We start from the raw sequence: 26792 nt of genomic DNA, 5'->3' as shown, positions 1-26792 counted from the left end.
GCACACTGCTTTGTTTGTCATCTATATATTTATGTCATCTCTATATCTATGCATATAGATATCTATATAATATATATAATCACCATGTATCACATTATAATTACAATTATCATAGTTTATTTAGACAAATATTTTATTTATTCCGGTATAGTTAATACTTCTATTATTTATACTGTGTCAGGCACTTTTCTAAGTGCTTTGCTCTGAAAACCTGTAGCCTGTGAGGTGAGGTACTCTTATTATCTACATTTTGCAGATGAACAAACTGAGACCCAACAAGGTTAAGTAATAAGATCAAGGTCACACTGTTCATAAGGATTAGACCTAGAATCCAAACTCACATGTCTAGCTCCAGGTTCCATGCTCTCAAACCTTACCCTATATTGCCTTCACTAAACACCTATATGAAATGAAGCCATTTCAAATATCAATGTAGAGAGTTAGACTAGCAGCCCAACCCAAAGAAGATATTTTGAATTTGGCTAGTTACTTTGAAAATTAATCTGCAAAGTCTTTTTGCCTTTATTAAGTAGTATACTTTTTTTTCCCCCATTAGTACTGCCTATGAGGCTATGACCTCTTCTGGCATAAGGACCACTCTTAATTATTTCTGCTCTCCTGAGCCTGATGTATTGCCCATCACACACTCAAAATATTGTTGAAAAAAATAAATAAAAGAGTGACTGATGCAGTTAATTGGCAAATTAAAGGAAGAGTTAGGGTAGTTGGATGCCTCAGATTAAAATTTCATTCTTGAGAAACAATAAAATATTTCAGTCTGCATTAATCAAAGGAATAGCCTGTATTAATCTATTTCATTGGGTTAAAAAAATGATCACTAATTTAGTTAGCTTAGTCTATCGTTTGTGCCTTTCAGTCATAAACTATCAGAGATTATTCTTGAGATTATTTTAACAGAACCCAAAAACTGAATTTGAAATTTGAGTACATAGTATTCTGATGACACCATAATGTTGTCTAACACTGCAAACACAGGCTTTTATTCAAATATGAACATTTTCAGCAGATATTTCAGTGTCTTAAATATTACAATACATTTAAAAATCTACTAAATTGGGGTACCTGGGTGGCTCAGTCGGTTAAGCGTCTGCCTTCAGTTCAGGTCATGACCTCAGGGTCCTGGGATTGAGCCCTGTATTGTGCTCCCTGCTCAGCAGGAAGCCTGCTTCTCCCTCTCCCTCTGCCTGCTGCTCCCCCTGTTGTGCTCTCTCTTTCTCTGTCAAAAAAATAAATAAAATCTCTTTAAAAAATCCACTAAATTACTAATTCCTATTGAAAACCAGTTTACTTATTGTGATTAGCACTGGGTGTTGTATGTAAGTGCTGAATCACTAAATTCTACACCGGAAACTGATATTACACTGTATGTTAACTAACTTGAATTTAAATAAAAACTTGAAAAAAAAAGAAAAGAAAACCAGTTAAAAATATATAAAATTTTCAAATGAAGACATATTTAAAACATTTGCTACTGTGTACAGAGAAGCCTTAGTATTGGTGAAATATAGTCACACTTTAATTCTCAAATTATCTTAATGGAGAGAAATATGAGGCAAGCATTTGTATGTTTGCTATGTTTGTCACCTGGCACTTAAAGATATAAATACATGTAAGGGAGGTAAGTCAGACTCCTATCCAGTCTATTTTTGTATAACAAGGCTGGGCCAGTTATCACAATAGTTCTTTTCATTAAGTTAATATTTATTGAGCACCCATTATATAAAAGGCACTGTACTGAATGCTCTGTAATAACATACTGCATACATATGGTATTTTAAAGTGCTTCCAACATCCACAAGTATTATCATGTTTTAAGTATGAGGTACAGTCAGCAACATTGGTGTCCTACTTATCAGATTATAAATGTGGAAACTGAGGCCCAGCAAGTTTAATTGTACTACCCAAAGTCATAGCCGTGGTGGTGAATCAGGCTACAGAAGCAGTAATGGTAATAATAAAAAGGAGAGAGGGAAGAAATAGCCCATCAAAAGGTTCTGCTTCATAAAAGTCTTGATTTGAAAGCAGTGTTAAATGGCTTGGTCATACATGGAATACAGACCAAACATACTTTATCATTAAGGGTTAAGTTTCTTTTGATTAATACAGACCAAGTTCTAACAATAATACTGTTTTTAAATATAGTTGGTATATTCTTAAATTATACTTTTCTCTCTTCTTGCTTAAACTTTATTGAAAAAACAAGCTTCAAAAAAGGCAACCTACGAATAAATAGGGTATGTAATGAGCAACCATTATACATGATTTCTTCACTCATGTGGAACTCCTATAACCCACTAATGAGTTCACCACTTGTGAGGTACTAAGGCCTTTTGTTTCAACTAGGTTAATCGTATTTTATGACCAACCATTATGTCTCTTCTATTCATGTATACTACTATTTCATCGCTAGGTACAGTATTCATACTTTATGGTCCAATTTATTATTTGGCTGCATCAGAAAACCAAATCTATATGAATATTTTATTTGATATGCAAAATACACTAAAGTTACTGTTACCTTTATAAACATAATAAATTGTATAAAAAGCATATTTTAGAAAAATAAGAAAATTGAATAGGAAGTTTTTAAGCTTTCCCATCCTCAATGTCAACACACCAAGCATGCAGAAATTTATTTGGCTCAGTATTGATGGTAATAATGTCTACTATTTATTGGGTTCCTTCTCTGCACCTTACTCTTTATGTATATATTTATATATTCATTATTTCACCTAACTGAATCTTTAAATTAGACATATTACAATAGTTATCTTCATTTCACAGCCGAGGAAAGTGACATTCAGCAAGGATAACTTTTCCATGTCACAGAATGGCAAATTTGAACTTTTATTCCATCCTGAACACATTGTCTACTACATCATAGCTTTTCCCTACCCGCACTTCTTCCACCCTCTCAGACCAGCAAGCTGATACTCTGTCTTAATTCCTACATCATCATCACTGCAGCTCATTTATTTAGTTATTCATTCAACATCCATTTATTGAATACCTACTACAAGCCAGGAATGATTTTAGGAACTGAGGACATAAAGGTAACAAGACAAAATCTCTGCTCTCAAGTACTTAGAGGCTCAGGGCAAAGGCAGGCAACAGGACATAAATAAACAAGATAATTTCAGAAAGTGATAAGTGCTGGGAAGATAAACAGAGTAGAGAGATAGAGAATGCAGGAAGGGGGGCTGGTGGAAGTGGAGAGTGTCTATTTTAAATTGGAAGACCTTTCTGAGGAGGTGACATCTGAGCTGGGCCATGAATGATGTGAAAAGACACCAGGTGGTCTGGGGCTGGGCGTTCCCAGCAGAGGGAACACCAAGTGCAAAGGCCTAAGGCAAGAACCAGTTTAGCCTGTTCGAGAAATAGCTAGAATACCAATGTGGCTGAAATTTAGTGAGCTGAGAAGAAAGTGGTAGTATGAGATGGGGACGAAGAAATAAACAAATGTCCGATCCTGTAGAGCCTTATAGGTCTCAGTAAAGCATTTGGATTTATTTTAAGTGCTGTGGGAGGCCACTGGAGTATGTGGAAATGTCTGAGTCTTATCACAGCCAGTTTAGCTCCTGTTTACCTCTATCCGCTGTTATCTTACTGTGATGAAGCAGCTGCCACAACTATCATTCGCCCTCTTAGAATCTCTTCTGTTTCCTATGGGTTCACCTGACAAATTTTACCTTTTGAGACTGATGCCAGAGCCACATTAACTTGATACACACTTTGGATGCCTTGGAACTGCCCAGCGCCTGTTCTACCATTCACTAAAATTAACTTTACTTTCTCTGACTCAATGCTGATAATCCTAGCTAGATGTTAGAGAAACATCAAGGGGTGAAGGTGGAGATGATTATCTTTAAAGTGTGGCAATCTGACACCTCCTTACTAAACTCTCTAAGAAATATTCACTTTTTTTTTTAAAGAGAGACAGAGAGCGAGTGGGGGAAGGGGCAGAGGAAAAAGGGAGAGAAAACCTTAAGCAGACACCCACTGAGTGCAGGGGCTCCATCCCATGACCCATGAGATAATGACCTGAGCTGAAATCACGACTCCGACGCTTAACCTACTGAGCCACTAAGGCGTCCCAGAAATGTTCATGTTTTAAAAGAAATTCGTATTAACCCAAATGAGTTTTTAATCTGTAGAGTGTCATAACTTTAAAAAAGTGATCTGGGAATCACCACATATACAGATGTTCCCAGGATTAGTTCTTCTAAATTAATTCTGTTTTTCAAAGTTCCTTGACTTTCTTACCTCTGACCAGTACTTTAAAAGCTCCAAAATTTTTCTTACACGTACTCTCTTGGTAGTGGTATTTGGGGGAAGGGAACCAATGGGAAGAAGAGGATGAGTCAGAGGCAAATGTTTTTTTTTTTTTTTAAAGATTTTATTTATTTATTAGAGAGAGAGAGTGAGTGACCGAGAGAGAGAGCACAAGCCAGGGAGAGGCGGGAGAGGCAGAGGGAGAGGGAGCCAGGGATGCAGGGCTTGATCCCAGCACCCAGAGATTATGACCTGAGCCAAAGGCAGACACTCAACCGATTGAGCCACCTAGGCACCCAAGAGGCAAATATTTTAATTGAAAATTAGTTTTAAGCAAAGATTTGTATTGTAAGTATATGCACACACATATATATTTACACTTAGTAGGTATATGAACCATTTCAAGAGAAAATGAATTCTAATATATAGTAAAAAGATTTGATATTAATTAAATCAAGTTTGTTAATAAAAAGATTCCAAATCATTCCTGTGGTCTTGAAAAGTAGTTATAATCATTTATCTAGTATATTGCCCATAATTCAATCAAACTGGTTAAGGGAAAGGAGCTAGAGAAAGCAATTATTTTATTACACATGTATTTGAATGTAGTGGCCTAGTAATTACTTTAGATTTTATGTAAAGATTATCCTTTAGAAATTTTCATACATGTAAGATCTCAGAAATTTTATTTCTCCTATACCTAACATTAGTAAGGTACCTTTAGAGACACTGGCAATCAAGAAAGAGAAAGACTTAGGATGCAAGAGAAGTAAATCCAGCCCCAGAGAACAGTGAAATGAGGGTCCAGAAGAACTGCTAGATAACAAACCTGGAAAACAGCTAATCTTGACTGCAACAGGAAAACTGAAAGAAATTTTGGGGGAAAATGTCATTTGACAGAATTTTTGATATGACAGAGTGCTTGAAAAAATATATGCGTCAGAGATAAATAGTGTAAGAAAAGGGAAATGTGGGGCACCTGGGTGGCTCAGTCAGTGTTAGAAAACAACCAGAAACATGGTATGTGGTATGTAGGAAGCAGGTTCAAAGATGTCTTTTTTTAATTTTGAACTTGACCCATGTATATATCTTTTAACAAAATAAGCAAACCAAAAGAAGCAGAGACAAGCAAATAAAAATCTGGTATTTCCTACTTCTTTCCTATGAAAGCATTATTAGAAAGTTTGTGGCCTAGGGACCACAGTTTTTGTTACTTGTCCTATGATAATCTTTATCTATTTCTGTCAGTTACTCTGTTCAGTCATTACATACATTGTGCATAAGAAGAAATTTATTAACAGAGTGAATTGTTAGAAAACAGTCCTACTGATATTTCCAAAATGCAGTTTGGATCATACCAGCCATCTGTTTAAAAACGTCCAACATTTCTACTTTGCCCACAATATAAAATCTAAGTGGTCCCTCCACTATATCTTACCCTCCCCTTTCCTTCTCTTACTTTCTCTCCCTTTCCTAAACTTGTCAGTGACAAAACCATTGGTGAGGCAGAGTAAGACAAATATAGGGATAGCTCAGAGTGAAGAGTCACAGCCCAAGCAGAGTAAAGTAAGACATCAGTACAGAAGTGGGGGCAGTCTGGTATTGAGTGTCTGAGTCTGATAAGGGTGAGGAGATCTATCTCAGGGTAGCAAGGTCCCAGTAGAGTCTGGAGAGCATCCACATAGAAGGTGCAACATAAGTTATAAAAGATTAGCTATATACAGGCGGAATGACCAAACAAGTAAAAGATATTAAGGAAAATGGGAGTCAATTTTCCCAGTGTGAGAGGGGAGTTACAAATACAGCAAGAGAGGCAACTAGAATGAATCCAGTGGTATTGTATTATAATTGGAAGTATGTGGTCTGGTTATATATTGATACATTACAAATCATCCCCAAATGCAGTGGTTTGAAATACAGCGATCATTTTATTATTTCTCATGGTTTCTGTGCATCAGGACCTTGAAAAAGGCACACTGGGACAGTTTATCTCTGGGAGATCAGATGGAAAGACTTGAAAGCTGGGGATTACTTACTAACCGGAAGCTAGAATCACCCAAAGGCTCACTCACATGTCTAGGGTTCCATGCTGTATTACCTGGGGTCTCTACTGGGGCTGTTGCTGGAACATGTACACTTGTCTTTTCATTGTGGCTCTCTGCTGTTTCATAGGATGATGACTAGGTTCCAAAAGGACCAGAAAGAAGCTGTATAATCTTTTAAGACCTAGATTGGAAGTCCCTTAGTCTCATTTCTGCCACAGTGACAAGTATTAGTTAGCTTAGGATGCCATAACAAAATACCAAGACTGGGTGGCTTAAAAAACAGAAGTTTAAATTATTTTCTGACAGCTTTAGAGGCTGGAAGATCAGGATCAGGGTTCCAGCATGGTTGGGTTCTGGTAAGACAGCTACCTTCTCTCTCTGGTGTCTCCTTACATAAGGGTACTAATTTCCTGATGAGGGTCTCACCTTCATGACCTTATTTAAACCTAACTAACTCCTGAAGGTCCCATTCCAAATACCATAACACTGAGGGGTTAGGGCTTCAACGTATTAATCTGAAGGGACACAATTCAGTGCATAGCACCCTGATTCAAGATAGGAGACAGGCATAGATCTCATTTCCAAATGGAGGAGCATTAACATTGTGTTATATAAAAAAAAAAAAAAATCATGTAGATCATGTGGGATTGGAGACCTTGTTATGGCCATCTTGGAAAATGCAATCTGCCACCTTATCTGTGCATGTATACATACACATGTACATATATATGTGCATACATGTATATGTGTATGCATATTCCCTAATTCTGTCCAATGGGAGGGCCCAAGAGCAGTAACAGTCCTATTCCAAAGCACTGAGTACATTCAGATCTTGACTTCCAAAAATCACTCTTCATTATAGAGAACTGGGGGTCCTTGGGGAAATGGCTGACTCAAGAGCTAAGGAAAGAATAAGATGAGTTTAGAACCAGTTGTGACAGGGGCGCCTGGGTGGCACAGCGGTTAAGCGTCTGCCTTCAGCTCAGGGCGTGATCCCGGAGTTCTGGGATCGAGCCCCACGTCAGGCTCTTCCGCTATGAGCCTGCTTCTTCCTCTCCCACTCCCCCTGCTTGTGTTCCCTCTCTCGCTGGCTGTCTCTCTCTCTGTCGAATAAATAAATAAAAAAATCTTTAAAAAAAAAAAAAGAACCAGTTGTGACAGAAATCAAAGAATGATGAGGGTTACCAAAAGGATACAGGGGTCAGCTTAAAGGCCAGCTCCACTGGCCAACTCTGGAACCATTTGAACATCAAAACAAAAAATGTTTATATAAACCACTGAATTAAATAAATAAAACCTTTAGTGAGGAGTGGGATATGTACATAATTTCAAATTACCTCCTCATGCAAATATTAATTATTTATAAAAGTTCTAAAAGGCATTTCAGGGGTGCCTGGGCGGCTCAGTCGGTTAAACGTCTGCATTCAGCTCAGGTCATGATCCTAGCATCCTGGGACTAAGTTCTGTATCAGGCTCCCTGCTCATCAGGGAGTCTGCTTCTCCCTCTCCCTCTGCCCCAGTCCCCCGCCCCCCGGCTTGTGCTCTCTCTCTCTTTCTCAAATAAATAAATAAAATCAAAAAAAAAAAAAAAAGAAGAAGAAGAAGAAGAAAAGGCATTTTCACAGTGAGGAAGTCCGACATACACCATTTGAACCGAGTGATCAAAGTGATCATCACTAAAGAGACAAACTGAAATTACATGTCTGATAGGATGCAGTGAGAAAGCGCAGCACCTCTTCTGTGATGTTCCTGCAGAAATGCATAACTGGAATCAAAGCATGAGGATGCATCAGACACTCAAATCGAGGAACGGTTAACAAAATAACTGGCCTGTAATCTTTCATAGTGTCAAAGTCAAGACTGAAGAACCATTCCCAAATGAAGAGCACCAAAAAGACTAGATGGCAGCATGTGGTTCTGAACTGGATGTGTTTGCTGTTAAGAGCATTATCAAGACCATATATTATGGTTATATTGGAAAATATTTTTATTTGTAGGATACACACAGTAAAGAATTCACGAGGGGTGTCACAACAGCAATGTACTCTCAAATGGTTCAGGAAGAAAATGTGTTGTTGTGTTATATACTTGTGATTTTTTTGTAAGTGGGAGATTGTTCCAAATTATATTTTAAAAAATAACACATGGCTTAGTACACATTCAAATTGCTTATTTATCTTACCTTGTGTATCTTATCCACAAACCTTCCAATTTTGAATATTACTTTATATCTTACCACTTCCCTGGAATAACCGCTTGCTTTAGTTCCAGAGCTGGTCAAGCCTTCTCTCATCCTTTTACAGGAATACTGATACCTCTTTCTCTTCTCTCTCCTAGAAAAATTTTCCTTATTCTGTATGACCTGTTGAAATGCTCTTAACTGTGGAACATTTTCAACTCTCCTGAACACAGTTACTTAGGCCCATAGTTCCCATCAGCTTTATACATTGTTCTGCGGGTATTGTCTGTAATAAGGTACTTGTCATGAAGGAAAGACCTGCAATACATTCATCTTCCCATTCCTGGGACTTGTCACAATTCCCTAAAACATAGGGGCAGCTCAATGCATTTTATTGAATGAGTGAACACTAAACTAATGGATAAGGTATTGGAACCGTTTGTTAATAATGTGTTTCAAAAGGAGTAGCTGTTGTAACTCTTAATCCTATATATCACATAAACCTATGGACATATGATTTCTTGGGGAGCTTATAGTGGTCCTATTATACATGTATTTCATTATATGTCCCTTCAAATTATTATTATTTTTTTTTGAAGAAGAAGAATGAAAATAGAGGGAGAGAGAGAGAGAGAACACAGAGGAAGGAAGAAAGAAGAAAGGGAGAGAGATTAGAAAGGAGGGGAATAATTTTGAGTTTGGGAAATCCAGTGAATTGGTAAGACTTACATCTCTAATTAATCTGCTGCTTAGGCACTAGACAGCACACTTACTTAGGGTAGACAGACCTGCATGTGACCTCCAACTCTGCCACTTTCCAGTTATGTCATCTTGGGCAAGTTAGTTAACCTCGATGATTCTCAGATACTTCATCCTTTAAATAAAAATAATACTGTGAACTCCATAAGTTCGTTGCGATGATGAGAAGGAACATTTTAAATAAAGAGCTTAACATTATGCTTGGAATATTATAAGTTCTTAGAAGGCAGTAGCTCTTATTTTTATTATCGCTAAGATTTTGATGCTCTGTACTCTCTAACTGATAAACTATCACCTTGTTGTATTTTATCAATAAGTTAATTCACTGGAATAAATATTTGAAAGTATGAAGCAGCAAAATCCTACTTCTGAAAAATCTAATAGTTTTATTTTTTTAATCTATAACAGTGTCACGTTTATGATTACAGGTTTTACTTTCAATTTGGTTATGTTCCAAGTCAGATGTATTTCCAAGTTAGTTAGTTGTGTATGAGAATAGACAATTGGACGTTTTGCACATGTAAAGCATCTTCTTTGGTTTTGACAAGATGAGAGGTATATTGTGCTTAGTTCTTAGGATCATTTTCTTACTCTTCAGACAAAAGGTTTTTTGCTGCATATCTGTCAGTCTTAAATCTCATGGGATATGCTCTCTTCAACCCTCCTCTCTCTTGTTTTTTGAGTAAATAATTATACGATGTTTTCCTCCTAATGCATATATTGCTCTAAATCAAAGCTCTCTACAAGAAAAATTTACATGAAAATGAATCACATAGTAAGTATTAATGGTGTTTTGAAATAATAAACAGCAGCTATAAAGGCTTTTAGGCAAGTCAAACAAAAAAAATAAAATAAAATAAAGTAGAGGTTACCGAGTTCAGGCTGATGTTATTTTTCACATCACTTCTCTTAGAATTAGAAAATCCATGAGGAATAACAATAAAATCTCCCAAACTGGAGGCAACAAAAGATTTCAAAGAGTAACCCCAAGATATCACACTTCTAGCTTTAAGGTCATGGAGAGTGAGAAACCTAAGCATAGAAACCCATTCAGAATCTGTATTTGTCTGTAACCCCTCGTATTACATGTGAATTTCTTTGGTGTTGATGTCCACATTCCTCACATGAATTGCTGAAGGAGTTTCTGCACACCAGCTCCTTCAGTATTCACTCTAAACAAGTCAGCAACCACTATTCACTCTTTTGAGTTTGAAGAACTTTTTTATGTGCTTTGAAAAGTGTTGTGTAAAATTGGAAATTTCCAGGGTGTTGCTGTGTTCAAGGACGGATTTAAACAATGAGGAGACATCAGGTTGGAAGAGTCTCTGAAAACAAAGACAACCTAACACCTATATCCTGTATGAGGAAAAAACATTGTTTGGAAAAAGCTGTGAATCGATGTATCACGGAACACACGTACAACAGTGTAATTATTACTGGTAAGTCTCTCTTCTCACGCTGTACAGCTGTATTGCTGGGTCTTTAACAGTGCTCAAGAGCTACACTTTGCACTGTGGATTTCAGAGGGCACCTAACAAGCCACCCATATTTTGGAAGCAGTGAGCAGAAGGGTTAATGAGTTGCTTAGCCCCCTCCTTTGAATGAGTATTTATTGATTCTGACAGAGGCATAGGGAAGTGAATGATAGAGAGTAGAGTTGCATACCTCACCTGGCTCTCTGCCTTAATTTGTTTATGAAAATGAATTAAGACTGATGGCAAATAAAACTGTGCAGGAAAGACAGGACACAGAAAACTATAATGGTCACAGAAAGGGAGAGCAGTGACTAAAAAAATCCAGTTTTTAGCCGGGTGCTATTTTTATAATCTAGGATTTTAGGCACACATAAGCTATTTTAATATCATGCGTATGAATACATTCACAAAGTTATATGCAGTTTACAGACTTAAAAACAAGGTTTTCCTAACTTGCAGCACTGTAAGCTCAATTTCATGTACCTGGGTCTGAAAAAAAAAAATCAGATTTTGTTCTTTTAGTCACGTACATCATCACCAATAAAAAAGATTTCTGGTGTTCGACCACAGTGGCACTCTTGTTAAAGATGCATGAAGTCAATGGAATAGACCTTATTTCTCTACAGCTGTGGAGGCCCTGGAGGTCTGGCAGTGATAAACATTTGTCTGTCACTTAATGAGGCATAAATGACTCAGAAGAGAAGATATAATTAATGTGTGGGGGTCCAGGGGTTGTTTGTTTGCTTTTTGGTTAGGTTTGGTTTTTGGTAAGGCATGCTGTTGGCCAGATCAAAATTAAGGTTAAGAATGTAATGCTGTTGGTGTCCTCTCATTCCATGTGGTCTTTAGCTTCTCTTATTTTGATGGGGTAAAAATCAGAGTGAAGACTACAGTCAGTTGGGCCTCTGTGTGGCTCTACTCTTGTATTAGCTTCCTAAGGCAGGTGTAACAAAGTACTACAAACAAGGTGGCTTAAAATAACCGAAATTTATTGTCTCCTGGTTCTGGAGGCTAAAAGTCTGAAACCCGGGTGCTGGCAGGGCGATCCCATTATGCTGGCATTAGCCTATCCATTTTACATATAAATGAACAAAGTAATTATAGTTGCATGAGTCAGTCATTTCTTATAAAGTGTTAAATGCAGAAAACCCACCTTTCTGAATTCTCCCGTAGCCATATAACTGGCTTGACTTATTTTTCCTTACTGAGGAAATTATGTAGGTTGTTAGGCATTATGTACAGACTGTCTTGTTGCTATTTTAATTTGGCTTGTGCTTATTACAGTGGGAAAAAATCACTCTGAATTTACCTCATGAAAGATTTTTTTCTCCATTAATCTTTTTCTGTTTTTTTTAATTAAAAGGGATATAATTTTATTTTAATTGTAGAACACAGACTCAGCATTTGTAGCCATTTATTAGTATGACAGTGCATGTATCTACCTGGTATAACCAATATCGAATTCAAAGCAATCTACAAAAAATTTTTATTTTAGCATTAATATGGCAACTGATATCTTTAAGACAATATCCCCAGTCCTCGTCAATTTATATGAATGCAAGGAAATAATTGACTTTGTTATAATGTTAAGATTAGCTTTTATCTGAAATATCCTTTCTTGACTCCCCATTCTAATCATCCCCATCTGTGATTTATCACTACATAGCAGCAAGAGGTTATTAGTCCCTACCTGAATATTACACATTAAATGAGACTCAGACTCCCCTTCGTGGTTCATAAGATGAGTCCTGCTCTACTCAGTTCCTTTGTGCTGCTGCTCATTATACTCTGCACACCAACCACCACCCTAGCTTGTTTCTCAACAAGAGCTGGTTCTTTCCTTCCCAGGATCCTCCATTCACACTGTTCCCTCTGCTTTTCCATGGCTGTTCCTTCTATTTATTCAGGCCTCAGTTTATAATTGGGTCACTTCTTCATGGCTGCCTGCCTTGCTTACTCTATTAGATTCCCCCATGTCATTCTCCTTTATGTCACCTCCTGCTCTGTTTATTTCCTCAGGAGCTCTTCACACCCTTCATTATTTGTTTACCTGTTATTGCTAGGTCTCCCTCTAGACAGTTAAGCTCTGTGAATGCAGAGAATATGTCTGTTTTGTTGACCACAATGCACCCAGTTTCTGTCTCATTGCCTGGCACATATTAGGTGTTCATTAAATATTTATGGAAAAAATGAATTGGCATTAAATACTTGGTTTCCCTGTGAAGTCTTGGTATATTTTTATTATGTTTGGTTTTGGCAATCTGCTTACTATTTTATGGAAGAAATCAAAGAAATATCAAAGTTTGGGATGTTCTGCTTTTATTTTTGCTTTTTGTTATGTGTTTGAGTGACAAAGTTAAGATTTTAGAAATTTTATAGCTAATTGAAAGCTCTTTTAAAGACAATATTTTGGGGTGCTGGGTGGCTCAGTCGGTTAAGCATCCGACTCTTGATTTCGGCTCGGGTCATGATCTCAGGGTCATGATATTGAGCCCTGCATCAGGCTCTGTACTGGGCATGGAGCCTGCTTAAGATTCTCTCTCTCCCTCTCCCTCTGCCCTTCCCCCACACATACACACATGCTCTCTCTCTCTCTCAAAAAGAAATAATAATAAAGACAGTATTTCACCGTAATACACCTCCATCACTATATTCTAAGAGTAACAAAAATCATCATTCTCCTGTTTGTGCCTAACATTTTACATGGGTTAATTGGGAACGTAAAAGACAAAGATAGGGGCACCTGGGTGACTTAGTCTGTTAAGCATATAGCTTGTGATTTTGGCTCCACACTCAGCCAAGGAGTCTGGTTGTGACTCTCTCTCTCTCCCTCTGCCCCTCCCCCTGCTTGTGGTTGCTCACTCTCTCTCTCTCAAAATAAATAAATACAATCTTTTAAAAAAAGGACAAAAATAAACTTACTACTGAATTCCAAAGCACAAATCTAAAAAAAATGTAACCTCTATTCCTTCTGAAAAACAATATAAGAGATCATGAAAAATGTTTAGCTATAAAAATTATTCATACCTCTCATAGGTTTCTGGGGAATTGTAATGTTGATATAAGTACTACAAATAATGACTCAATTATATATATAAAATGGTTGAATTGGTGGCTACTCTCTTTATTACCATCAGAGTATTAAAACTACATTTGTTTAAACCATTAATGTGATACATTGTTCTTTTAAAAAATTCCCCATGCTAATTATTGGCTATTTTTCACATATCTTCAGGACCCAGCCCATAATGATATTATTAAATAAGCATTCCATAGATATTAAACAAATGAGTAGGCATTAAATATATGCCATTAAATTGAGATTGAAGTATATGTATCTGTATTGTGAACTTTCTTACACATTACCTTCATCCTGTAGTATAATGTCCAGGCACAGGGGTTTGGGGGCATGTTTCTCAACTTTGCCACTTAGTGCCACTCAACTCTCTTTTCCTATAATGTTACTTATCTCACTGGGAGTTTCTGAGACACCATGTGTAATACTTCGTACATCTTAAGCACCCGGTTAGCTGGTTATTGAAACTAATTATCAAGCAGGTTGTAAAACAGATGACCATTTGTGATCTCTTCTGGCTCCTTAATCAAATAACTTCAAATACCTCTTTAAAGGCTCTATCTGGGCAGAGTTTTCTAGAAATTCTAGGTAATATGCATAAGGTAAATTTGTTCAGTAATAGCTAAAATTTTTAAATATATGCTTGATTTATTCTAGATACTACAAAATTTCCGATGGCAATTAGAAAATAATAACAAGCCTCATTGGGAGTTACTGATAAATGTTATACTTTGGCATTAGCTAGCTACATTCTAATATGCAGTGGGTATCATTTGCCCAATTACAGTGTATTTTTTTTCTTTAATTTTACCTGTAGGGGTCACTGGTGTCACAGGGCAATCTTCCTCTCTGTTTAGGTTTTGATGGGTAATTACCTGCTGACAGGTAATGTATTATAGGAATAAGGTAATATATTCTTACGATTTACTATTCAGTAAGGAATTCATTAACATAAAGATTATGACCTAGAATATACCCTTGGGAAACTTTCATGTTGATATGCTTTTATTTGGAAGGTGAGTCACTATGTTTGCTAGTGGAAAATAGTTGACAGAAACTTCATTTTTAACTTACTTCTTATTGGATATAACTATGGGGTTCAGTCAAATGACAATGAACCAAGAAAAAAAGTGAGTCATTCATTTAAAATTTATTAAACGGATATATCCTTGAATACCATAAGAGGGATGATTGTCATAAGAAAAATGCATTATGTAAACCTAGTTAATCAAACTAACTTCACATTTTATTAGATATATTAGTAAATTCTAAATAGTAGTCTTCATTCCATTCAGGTTGTTAATATAATAGAGACTATAAGAGATGCTTTGCATGAATTATTTAGTTAAGATGGTGAGAGTAGGAGCGCCTGGGTGGCTCAGTTATTAAGCGTCTGCCTTCGGCTCGGGGCGTGATCCCGGAGTCCTGGAATCAAGCCCCACGTCAGGCTCCTCTGCTGGGAGCTGGCTTCTTCCTCTCCCACTCCCCCTGCTTGTGTTCCCTCTCTCACTGGCTATCTCCCTCTGTCAAATAAATAAATAAAATCTTAAAAAAAAAAAAAGATGGTGACAGTAAACCTTAGCATTTGATAATCTAATGCAAATTCAATTTTTGTATTCATATAACTAATTCTTTTGTACATGGTATTTGCCTAAGTATCAAATAATTAATCTTTAAATAACAAGTTTTATACTTGGTGAAAATAGCCCCACTAGACTTATTGTTGATCTGATTCTTCTCTTTGAACAAATGGAAGATATGGAGTTTAGAGACAAATTGGACTAAAGCCAATCCATTTCCTTTTCTAGACAAAAATCATGTCAGCCAGGGAGACACCTTAAATTTAGAAAATCTCCATGCAACTCCTGGCTGGGGAGAGTGTATCATCCACAAGCAATCATACCTCTGCTATGTTGGTCAGAGAACAGTACAAAGAATTTGTTCCTGCTGTGTTTGTTTTTTTGTGGGGAATAAACTAATGTGGACCAAAAGAATAAAGGAATTTTGGTAATTTCCACTAAGGTTTATATTGGCAGCAAAATCAATTCAGAAAGTTTATTTTTAAGAAACTGATTTTTTTAAATTCAAAGCCAGAATTGGCAATAACACCATCCCAAATCCATAAGTTAGTTGTGTAACTCTATGATTATTAGAACTGGGTCCGTCAGGTTCTTGCAAAATTAAAATAGGATTTTAAGAGTTAATTTTTTAATTCCTTGGAAATTTCTTCATAACCTTTCCCCATTTCACAATAAAAGACAAACACTATCTTGAAGTTGAAATGCAAGTGAATTCTGAAAAAAAAAATGTATTTGTACTAGAACTGCAAATGTTTGACAAAAGTTGGAAAGTGGCTCTTAAAGAAACTCTCAGCAGGAGAGCCATAATTAGTTTTAAGATTTACTTCTGGTGGCTTCTCAGATCAACAGGACTTTGTTTGCTGTAGCATCTTAAGGTATCTAGGGAACATGCAGTCTTCAAATATCAAGGGATCTGTGTTTTACTATAGTCAAAGAGCAATGTGAAAATCACAACAAAAGTTCCAAGCAGAAGCCATTAACTTGAGGTCAGCTCTCTTTACATGGAATATATATTTGGACTTTTCATAGTCTTAAAAATAATTGTTGTATAACTGTCCCATACTGTATGGGTTTGTATATTTATTTTGAGGGGAAAAAAATCTTTTTCCATTCTTTTGTGTGGTATATATTCTGGTTTTGGAGATAACACATAAGAATACACACAATAAAAATATATTTTTTAGTTTACATAACAGTGATGGGAGAACATATCATCATTTTAATTTTATATGTCAAAGTTGTTTGAAAACTGAATCTGGTAAATTTTAAAACTCACTGGAAAAGGACCATAAAGGCAGAAAGCTTCATATTGGCATTAATGAATTAAATAAGTAAATATTTTTGAGCCTATATGATGTACTAATTTTTGTTTAGATATAGAAGTATAAAATGTGGGCTTTCAACTTATCATTAGTTGAGAAGAAATGCAATTAAGTAAACAATAATGATCAAAATACAGAATTATGTGCCAAATGAATGAAAACATTAAAAATAATTTGCCAAGAAAGGAAAGATATTCATATCTGTCAACCACATCATGAACAAAAATTATTTGTGACAGTTTTAGGCACAAAGTCAAGCACAGCGAGTCCATGACTTCCAGAAGCTGGTGATCATATCCTCATGTTATAGATGAGGAAACAGAGGATCACAATAGTAAGGGACTTGTTCAGCGACACACATAAAAATTAATGACAGAGTGTGCCATTAGAATAATGAAGGTGAAATGAACTATGGCAAAAAGCCTGAATTGGTTTTCATGCCCATAGTAATACCTCAGCCCTCCTGCCCTCCACTGTATGCCCTGCTCCCGAAATAATCTTCCAGAAATGCCTTTGATCTATCACCGACTTGTTTAAAGACCTCTTCAGGGTTCCATGAAATCTAAACTTAAGGTTGCTTTCCTGCCTTTTTCTTTTTTTTCACTGCCTTTCCCTCCCTCTATGCAAACTAAGTACAAATCAAGCTATTCTGCAAAAACACTCTGAACGTTTTTAAAACACTCTACCTTTTGTGCGTACTGTCCCTTCACCCTGTAATGCCTTGCCTCTTATCTCTTCAACTGTGAGCTTATCCATCCTATGTTCTGCTCAAAAACCACCTCTGGGGCCTTCCTTAATCTCTTCCAGTTGGAATTAATCTCTCCTCTACTAAGCCTATTATACCTCTGGGGTATTTATCTCTTGCTACTAAAAAACTGAAAGTTCATTGAAGACTGAGACCTTCAATTTATCATATTTGTATCATCTGCAGTACACTGAATAACTTACATATAGCCACAGAGAAGTAGCAATGACATAGCAATTTATTAGCAATAACAATAAACATAATTAAAATAGATGATTTTTATAGGCACTTACCCCATAGCAGGCAGTAACCTAAGTGCTGTAGATGGAATCAGAATTTGAAGCCAGGCAGTTGACTCCAAGATCCTTGTTTTCAGCTATGTAGGTTCTGGAGTCAGCTGCTCTGGATTGAATCCTGATTCTACCACTTACTGGCTGAGTGATCCCTCTGTGCCTCAGAGCTTCATCTTTAAAGTGAAAATATTAATAGTGTTTACCTCAGGTTTTTAAATAGATTAGGTTAGATAATTTGTGTTAAATAGGGTAGTGTCTAGCACAAAACAGTCCTGATTAGTAGTTAACTCTACTTATTATAGTTTGTTCTAAGTATTTAGTGAGTTAAATTAACTCAACTATCTCAGGTAAAACACTTCTTACTTTCTCACCTCCTATCAAAATTCTATTCTGGCTTTAAGGACCTGACCATGAGCCAGCTCCTCTTGAAGTCATTCCCAGTGTCATCAGGATTATTGTTTCACAGTGTGGTACACTCCTCTAATTTTCCACAGCAGCTAACTATAACATCTGTTAGCTTCAGGAAATAGTTGTGGTCAGCTATAGTTAGCAATAATGTAAGAAATAGCTATGAAGTTACCAACTTTTTCTCGTGATAATAGAAAAATGATTATCTAATCTTTTGTGTTTTGAATCTAATCTTTCCACTGTCGCACCTAAACATGTAAAAACTATTCTTGCAGTAGGCAGAATACTTTGAAAGTCCTGAGTAGGAATATTTAAAACAAAAACTCTATACTTGGTCACAACTACAGCAGAATTCTAATTTATAAATTGGAAGGCAAAAACCTCTCAAGGTCCCCAGGTAGCGTTAACATATCAAAGATGAAGTGTTTACTCAATATGCTAGTAAAATCCCAATTTAATTCAATCTTTTCCCATACAAGAATTGTTTTGGTATCTGAGGAACCATAGTCAATTTTCTAGGTTATATTAAAGCATGTTTTTGATGAGGTAATACATAAAGATGTATTTTCCTATAATGAAAAGTAAACATATAGTAGGCATTTTCCCTGAATAAGATGAAAGGGATTTTACACTTGTCAGGACTTGATAGCTTGTTAGGTTAGCCATATGCCATGATGTGGTTCAGGAGGGTAACACAAATAACCAGAAGAGTGGTCGCAATGTATTTTGACGTTGCTGTGTTTTGGTCATGCCTTTTGAAACTGAAACATGACAGTACTCTAAATCAGTCATTGGCTGATTGGTTTTCAACACTAAAATAACTTTTTATTTCTTTTCTCTAGTTATTTAATGAGAATAATCTATACAATATTAGGTATTATTTTATATTTTAGTAGGATCGTACTTTAGTGGGATCATAGCAAACACTAACCTGTCTTGACTAAGTCCTAAAATCTTGGGAGATGATATACATATGTATATATATTTAAATATCTGAGATCATCTTAAGGCAGCAAAGATTATCATCATAGTGGCAAAGATTGGGAAGAAAGAAATGGAGAGTGTGATATAAAATGAAGTGGCAAAGAAAAAGCCTAGAAAGGCAAAAGCTGAATTCTCTCTCAGGTTTCTCAATGGGATTGTGATTCCTTATACAGGTCACTTTGAGTTTTTCAGCTACAAGTGTGAGGAATATGAGAAAATAATATCAACTACTTCAAATGCATGTACTTGGATTTCATGACAAAGGAGGTTTGATTCCATTAGGCACTTGGACATAGACTTTCAAGCCCTAGGAAATCCTTGGATTACAATGAAACAAGCATTTTAGTAAAGGCCTAGGAACTCCTAATAATAAATCATTTCTTTCTCTTTAACATAATGATGTTGAAATGTAAGCTCTACATATTTTGAATTCCATAAAAGGATATGTGCTAGTATAATTTATGGAAAAATCATAAATATTTGAAAAATCAATTCCACAGCATCTCTCATCTAATTCTAACTTATTTTTTATTTTAAATTTTATTAATTTTTTAATTTTGATTCCAGTACAAACATAAAATTCTAAATTCTTATTAATTAAATTTTTAGCACTCATAGAAAAGAGTAAAAGGCAATATACTGAACCAATATCTGTTGCTATTGGTAAAACTGGCATTGAGCAATCAAGCCTTAAAAGCCTTTCTTAGGAGTAAATTTAGGAGTAAACTATCTCACTATAATACTGTGAGATAATCCTAAATGGACATTATTAAACAGTGACAGGCAGTGCACATATTTTTCCTCCCCTTTTAATACCCTTTTTAGTTTATATGCAGAACTGAATTTTTCTCCCTCCAGTTCCCATTCCTGCCATTTCCCAGGATGTGACACATACAATATTGGATAAATACAAACAACATTTGATAATGTTCACAATTTGAACCCAGCAATTGGAGGTGGAGCTCCCCTTCTCATGAGAAAACACAAACTGAAACCTGGAAGGCAACTTTAACAAGCTGCAAGTCTAAGAAGAATAAAGACAGCCTCCCTGCTAAGAAGAGCACAAAAACAACCAACTGACTTTGCAATTGACACAGTCTGCAATGTTTCTATCATCCTCACAGCACAGAAGCCCCCAAATCTGATGATATGATTGGGTTGTTCCACATGTGAGGATCAAGAAGCCAGGTGAAAAACGCCATGAATAAGGACCCAGACAGGGAGAAATAAACTCAGAGAAAGAAAGCAACAGTGAGCTTATGAACAAAAATTCTAAAGCACATGAAGAAATCAAATACCAAATACAGCTAATCAAATCAAGAATTGGCACATTTACTCCAATTAATTTTATGAAATATTCCAATAAAGACTTTGAATACTCAAATTGATAAATGGAAGAACACTTCTATTTTTTAAATTGCAAGGAATAATTTTTTAAAAAGGAAAAAAAATGAAAATGGCTAGGCATGAAAGAGAACAAATTCTATACATTTATATACAAATCATGGTTATTTAAATTTGAAAAATAATTTCTACATTAGTGTAGAAGAGAAAACCAGTGAATTAGAAGAATAATTTAAGGAATTCATTAAGAATGCAGCATAGAGGGGCACTTGGGTGGCTCAGTCATTGGGCGTCTGCCTTCGGCTCAGGGCGTGATCCCGGCGTTATGGGATCGAGCCCCACATCGGGCTCCTCCGCTGGCAGCCTGCTTCCTCTCCCACTCCCCCTGCTTGTGTTCCCTCTCTCGCTGGCTGTCTCTCTCTAGCTGTCTCTCTCTGTCAAATAAATAAATAAAATCTTTAAAAAGAAAAAAAAAGAATGCAGTATAGAGAACAAAGAGAAACTATAAAATATAAACTCAAAATAACATGGTACAAATAAATTCAAATATGTTAATTAAAATACTGTGAATGGCTCAAACTCACCAATTAAAAGACAGATTACAGATTTTTTTCCAATACAGCTATAAATTGCTAGCAAGAGGTATGATAAAGTGATGAGGAAAACTGTATTATGTAAATACTAACCATAAGAAAACTAGTACAGCAATATTGATATAAGGTGGCACAGAATTTAAGGCAAAATATTAATAAGGATATCGTGTACAAAAAGAAAGGGAAAAATTCACTTAAGAAATGTTAACAATAATGAGCTTATTTACAACTAAGAACTAAAAGTCTTGAAATATTTAAAGCGAAACAGACATAATTACAAGAATGGATACCTCCATAATATTAGTAGAAGATTTCAAGGAATGCTAGTTGAAGCAGACTACATATTGGTTAGCATATGGTTTTGAACAACAAATTTAGGAAGCTCAACCTAATAAATATATACAGAACTCTATACCCAAAAAATGAATGCATACATAGACTAATAATTAAATTGATAATGTAGTAGATTACAAAGGAAGTGTTATCATAGTTCAAATAATTGGCAATAAGTCATATTCTGTGACAGTAGTATAATGTAATTTGACACCACTAATCAGAGATCATAAAAAATTAAATGTCCTGTTAAATAATATGTTCTTGTGTTAAATTACAGTGGGAATTATGGGAAACAAAATAATTAGAAGTGAATGGAAAATTAAAACTATTAAAATACATATATGTATACACACACACACACATATACACATACATGTGTTGAGGTATAGATAATTATCTCAAAACCAGTTCAATGAAATTTAAAATGTTAACTTTATTTTATAATATTATGTGAACTTTTTTTAAGAAAAAGGATTTAAAATAAATGAGATACATTCACCTCAAAAAAAAAAAGGAAAAGGATTAAAAATAATACAGACTAGTTGTATTAATGTGAGTTTTTGCAAAATGCATAAAAGAATATGTAAAAATCAATAGTGTTCTTATACACTATACACTATTGGCATAACTACCAAAATATCAAACTAATAACTAGTAGTACTAGTGAGACAATTTGGCAAGGTAATTAAATAAGTGACACATAAAAATCAAGTCTTACAATATATTAATAATTTCCCAAAAGAAATAAAATAGGAAAAAATAATTTATTCATAATAGCACCAAAATTATAAAGTACATAGGAATAAATCTAATAGTAAATGTTCAGTGTGTTCATGGAGAATATTATAAATCTTAGTTGAAAACAAAAATACACATTCTTCTAGATGGACTCAATATTTTTAAAATGTCAATTCTTCTCTAATGTACACATTCAGGAAAATTCCATTAAAAACAAGTTTTCCATGAAATTTGATAAGCTGATCCTGTAATTCAGATGGAAGAGCAAAGAGCCAAGAGTTGTAGAATTTTAAAGAACAAAGTGTAGGAAACTTACCCCCCTGATGTAAAGATCTACTTTACCCCCACCTGATATCAAGATCCATAAATCTACAGAAATTATGGCCTTATAGGAGGGCAGTTATGATGAGCACTGGATGTTGTATGTAAGTGATGAATCACTAAATTCTACACCTGAAACTAATATTACACTGTATGTTAACTAACTGGAATTTAAATAACAACTTAGAAAAAAAGGAAATTAGGGCCTTATAGATCTACAAAAGAAAAAAGAGAGGCAAAAACATATCCACAAAAATATGAGAATTGATGCATTACAGATACACATTACAAATCCCTACCTACCCTTGAGAACTTGGAAACACTTCCTTTACAGCAGGTCCTCATCATTCTCTGCCTCCAGTTACTGGGATACAATGGATTCCATCTGGAATGAACATCTTATTCAGATGGAGCCAAATGAGTTACTCTCTTCTGGAAGTTTAGAACTGACATCCAGAAAACTCTAACCAGTTAACTTTGGACATTTATAATCAGGATGCAATAGTGCTATTGGAGAATTCTATTTTAGGAACTATATATCTAGAAGAGTAAGTCAAAAGAGAAAATCCACTGACCAAAACAGAAAAATGAAGTGGACACGGAAAAAACAAACAAACAAAAAAAGATGGGAAAACATAAAATGCAAGAGAAACTCCATTTCTGATGGCTTTTCATGTTCCTATTGATGCCTGTTTTCACTCTAGTCCTGGAGTAGTTGTCTTATTTCCTTATGATATGTTCTTTTTTTTCCCCTTAAACGACTTTGAGGGGTTTTGGTTATTTCCAGACAAAACACTTTGAGTGAATGAGATTGATGATTATCAAATTTCCATTGGCCTTAAGAATTTAAAAAAGTGATGCCCAACTTTATAAAATACTAGGATCTCTACACCTTCAATGATGGAGCAGCTTTATAGTTACATAAAATTGATCCCAATGATATTTTTTAAATGAGGAAAGAGTATACATAGAAAAACCAGTATTCAAAAACTGCTCCTCTATGTCTTCTGTGGGTAAGGTTGGGTTGAAGTCAGTAAAGGCACAGTTAAAGGCTTTTAAGGCAACTGTGTTAGCTTTTTACCATTCATTTAGCAGGAACATGTTTTGTGGTCTTACGATAGTAGTTCTTTGGGTAATATTGCAAACACACATTTCTTAAGCAGAAGTGAAGAAAATGTTTCCATTTGAATCCATTGCCATTCACAGTCCTGCCCAGGATACCTGTGTGAAGTGAGGCCAAAAGTTAAGGTTATTATAAAGGCCAAAACCAGATGGAGGGACACAGGTTCTGTCTTAAAATGTCTTTGCCTCTCACTGAATATCTTAGGTCATTTGTTTTTATTTTAATTTATTTGGCTATTGTAATGCTATTGACTTACCTCATGTTTGTTAAATGCCAGTAATATGATCTGATTTCTTTCCAAAAATTTTTTGTTCCTCTTACAGATAATGAAAAGAATGTATACTCATAATATAGCTTCCAGCAACATAGACTATTATAATTTTGAGTAACATACAGTGGCTACCACAGCTTTTGCTAAGGTTTCTTTTATCTTAATAGTTCTACTTTGGCTATCATGTATAATGGAGTTATCATATCCTGAGCGCTCTGAATAGGGTATAGGCTATAGTGTCTGGTTCTACAATGTTATAATTATCTTGTGTCAGTAATATAAATGACTTCTTTCCGATGGTTTTTGACCAGTGCATTCTTTAAATAAGTCCCTTCTTTTGTTTTTTAATCATTGCCCTCAGCATTGCTGAATCTGCAAAAAATGCACTTCTTTACCTAGGCTGACCAGGGGCTGGTATATCTGAATTATATTCAACAACCCTAAGGACAAGAATTTTGTCTGTAGGTTATAGAGGTATTCATATTGGAAGCTTCCCCTTTTATTCGTGTGACACAGAGTGATTTATACCTACTAGCTAGGATGTTTTATTGGATTTTTAGGCTGACCTTGTCATTTTTCAGTCAAATCATGTAACTTTTGAAAGTGAAAAAAGTACTATTAATAATTAGAGTGGGATATCAGGCAAAAATAAGCACTATACCAACACATCAAGATGTATCTTCATTGTAGTTATTAGGATTGCAAAACTTAATTGTAGTGAGGTATTTGGAGGGTGTTATTATGGTTTTCCTGGTGCCTAAAATTGTAGTGTTAAAAAGATGGCACATCTCTGAAATCTAAGAAATGAAGTGTTTATAGGACTAAACCAGTCCTTCCTTTGTGCCACTTCTGTTCCTAAATCTTACCTCTATTATTGAACTGGTCACAAATTGCAATTGCTGGTTTATGTCTCCATCTCCTTTGCTACATTCAAGCTAGGTAGGACCTGGGACTGGTGCATTTCTTGGGGCCTGGAAGGGAATCAATGTATATTTTTTTAAATTGAGGTCATATGAGTAAATCAAAAGAACAGAATAGCTTTAGGAACTTCCTTTTTTTAGTAGCATTAATAAAGACAGGATTATCTGTGGAAAAGATGATGTGTTACATGTAATGTTTTTATATACAATATAACACGATGTAGGATGCAAGTATATAACTGTGATTCATATGATAACTTGGTATATCTGGATTGAAGGAGCAACACAATACAATGGTTACGAGGGTCAACTCTGGAGAAAGTCTACTGGAGTCTGAATCTAGACTTTGCCACTTACTAACTGTGTGACCTTGGAAAAACTAGATTCTCAGTGCATCCATTTCTATCTGTAAAATGGGAAGGTAATAGTATGTACTTCTCTCATGGAGTTGTAAACATAAATGAGTTTTTGCCCATAAAAGGCTTAAAATAGTGCCCAATTATGTAAATGCTTAAGAGTTGGCTATTGCTTTGTTGTTATAATTATTATAACTCTTCTTATAATATAATAATAATGTATTATTAATACTATTAACATTAAAGAATGAACCTCACATGCACGCATCAATAGAGATACAGATGTAGATATTATACTCAGATATCCAGACTAACTGGGTACTGGGCAAGAATGATTTTTCATTCTTGTAATGAATGAAAACATGTTGCACTTAAATTAAATACTGATTTAAGGATGGGAATAAGACCAGGTAAACCAAATAATTCACATGGGAGAAGATAACTCATTAAAATTGAAATCTATAGGATTTACCCCAAATATTAAAGACTATGAAATGAGGGACATTTGTATGAAGGACATTTATAATCTCTTACCTTTACTTACTATTTCCCTTTTCAACTTTCAAAGAATAGAAACGTATTTAAAATATTTCCACTTATATCTGTGAAAGTAGGAAATAAATTATCTTTTCTTTAACCTTTATTCCTTCCTTAGGTAGGACTCAGCACTTTTTCACTTGAACATGGGAATTTTATGGGCATAATGAAAATGACAATTGAATTTCCCAAAAATTTATGGATTAATTGGGAAGAGTCATTTGATGTATAGAAAACATGATACTAATATCATTTTTAGAATGTAGGTATAAACATGATTTAAATGTGTGATATTTTCATAAATGTTCCATACTAAAAATATTTTATAAATTGAACATTAAAAACCTCCTACATAAAACTATTAAAAGTAGATTATTGTTTATTTAAGTATTTACAAAGAGAATGTCTAACCTCTTATAGTGATTTTTAAGCACCACCTCTCTGCTGTTTGATATTATGTTTTATAGAGTGTGTCTTTAGGAAATTTTCAATCTGTTTCCACTCAGAACCAAATCAATACATGACATTGATGAATTCTACAATACAGTAAATGTGTATCTTACTTTACTTTAAGTCTTAAGAGACTAATTGCTGATGGTCTCAAGCTGTTATATGACATGATACTACATTTCTAGGCTATATACTGCTTTCCTTTAGACTCTGCTGCAAAAATATGCATATTTTGTGTTACCATTTTAATTTCATATCTAATATATAAAATGAGTGTCTTCAAGGAAAGGATAAATCTTTTACATGTTATATCCTCTGCTATACACACATACACACACACACACACACACATGTATACATATACTCTTTTATATGTTAATAAGGCAAATGTTTTCTTTTTAAAAAATCCAGTGACTATTTTTGCTGGTTGTGCTATTTACTTAACCCGAAAAGTTAACATGCAGAACAGGTGTGAAATATATATACATACACACACACACACACACACACACACACACACACACGTATACATATACTCTTTTATATGTTAATAAGGCAAATGTTTTCTTTTTAAAAAATCCAGTGACTATTTTTGCTGGTTGTGCTATTTACTTAACCCGAAAAGTTAACAAGCAGAACAGGTG

At 35.1% G+C, this 26792-nt stretch overlaps 1 long non-coding RNA gene across 1 annotated transcript in view; it reads left to right on the top strand.

The window, feature by feature from the left end:
* The window catches only part of LOC103659012, a 47643-nt gene that overhangs the window by 10184 nt on the left and 10667 nt on the right, over positions 1–26792 (top strand). The window contains exon 2 of the long non-coding RNA XR_567381.1: positions 10542–10715. This is a non-coding gene — a long non-coding RNA (uncharacterized LOC103659012). The remainder of the gene's footprint in view (positions 1–10541; positions 10716–26792) is intronic.

The sequence above is a fragment of the Ursus maritimus genome, unplaced genomic scaffold (assembly GCF_017311325.1).
Source record: "Ursus maritimus isolate PB19 unplaced genomic scaffold, ASM1731132v1 scaffold_3, whole genome shotgun sequence".
In the NCBI taxonomy this organism is placed as follows: domain Eukaryota; kingdom Metazoa; phylum Chordata; class Mammalia; order Carnivora; family Ursidae; genus Ursus; species Ursus maritimus.
Note: the sequence above shows the minus strand (reverse complement) of the source record. Positions and strands in the feature narration are given on the sequence as shown.